The following is a 1,701-nucleotide window of genomic DNA, read 5'->3' on the forward strand; positions in this document are numbered from 1 at the left end:
ACAGTGTAGACTTGAGCTGGAGCTGAGTTGGAATTGGAGTTGTAGGGAAAATGCCTGAGTGAGTGAGTAGCCCTGCCCGTCCTGAACCAGTGGCAAGACATTGCTGAATGGCTAGCTTTTTTCTGTAAGAAAATGAATATGAGGTCTCAGTTTGGAGTAAGAGTGCCAGTGTTTGTGCCAAACAAGCCAGGGGCCGAAACAAACCCTTTAAATAGATGATGAAAAGCCAAACGGTTCTCAATTCTTTAAAAACCTGGTTAATGGAGGCCACATGTCTGGTCCGCCCCTCTCCCCAAACGATTTTAATTACTTGCAAAGGAACTAATGGGGTAGCAGTAAAAGTCATGATTCAAACTTGAGACTTTGGTGTAGGCCATTGGCACGTGGTGGCCTAGAAATATGGAAAATTCGCTCTGTCCACCTGGCTGCAATATATTCTCCCCATGCAGTTTCAGTGATATTAGAACTGAAGGGACATTTATGGCTTGCTTCTTGCAGGTTAGCACTCTGTTGCTCACAGCCTCCAAAATAAAATTTCTTTCCCTAAACCAAACTCACTGTCACGGGGTCAGTTCTGGCTTATAGCAACCCCATAGGACAAGGTAGAACTGCCCCTGTGTTCTGCGACTGTGAATCACTTTGAGAGTAGAAAGCCTCATCTTTCTCCGGCAGAAGAGCTGGCATTTTGGAACTGCCGAGCTTGCAGTTATCAGCCCAGTGTGTAACCAATACACTACCAGAGCTCCTACAAGACAGCTATGGCCCTCCACTTTTGCTGGTTCTGCTGGGAGCAAAGTTGTAGATTGCTAACTGTGAGCTCAGGAGAAATAATAGAGTCATAGGCCCATAGGTGAATTATTTCTCCTGAGTTCACCATCAGATTCTACAACCTTGCTCCCAGCAGAGCCAACGAAAGAGATGGGCCACAGCTGTCTTGATGTTCTGGGTAATGTTTACGCTAGCTGCTAGTCTTGACAGATAACTCCACTGTCCGGTCCAGGATGAATATAGTTTCAGACGACTGCCAGTGGGAATGGCAGATTGTTGTAATCAGAGTGCTGGAATTGACAGTGGGAGGGGAAGCTGCTGACAAGTGCAGGCAGTGCTATCAAATATGGCCCTGAAATGTCACTGTTAGAAGCGGTGTAAAGACCAAGGAAAGTTGCTGCCAGGTGCCACCTAGGGAATTCACGCATCATACTGGAATGAAGTTAAAAGTTACTGACCTCTGGCCATAACAAGCAACAAAGTCATTAGCCAACCCTCTTCCCAGACCTGCCATCGAAGGTAAGACCCTCCATTTACACGTCTAAGGACTTATGGAGAAGCCATCACCGTGGGGGCCCTCTCTGAACCAAAACTCTGAAAACATAAACCTGAAGGATCTTGTGTTAGAGGCACAAGCCCCCCCCACCCCCACGCCCAATTGGATTATATTATACTAGGCCTTCCAAGGGTCACCAGAATTGTGGTTCTTGTCTTCCCAAAAGAAAGATTTACTTTTGGAAGACAAAGGGTATCACAAGAGAATTTATTAAGAAACTTCTAAGGAGGAAGAGAAACCTTCCCAGCAAGAATGGCCAATTTAGGTAAATCTTACTTCCCATCTGGGCACACAGCCTTTTAAGCATTCGAGTACAAGAAATTCTTGGGAAATCGTAGTGGCGTGTGTGTGTGTGTGTGTGTGTGTGTGTGTGTGTG

The sequence above is a fragment of the Echinops telfairi genome, unplaced genomic scaffold (genome assembly GCF_000313985.2).
Source record: "Echinops telfairi isolate 266 unplaced genomic scaffold, ASM31398v2 ScPeMD7_34;HRSCAF=130, whole genome shotgun sequence".
NCBI classification, from domain to species: domain Eukaryota; kingdom Metazoa; phylum Chordata; class Mammalia; order Afrosoricida; family Tenrecidae; genus Echinops; species Echinops telfairi.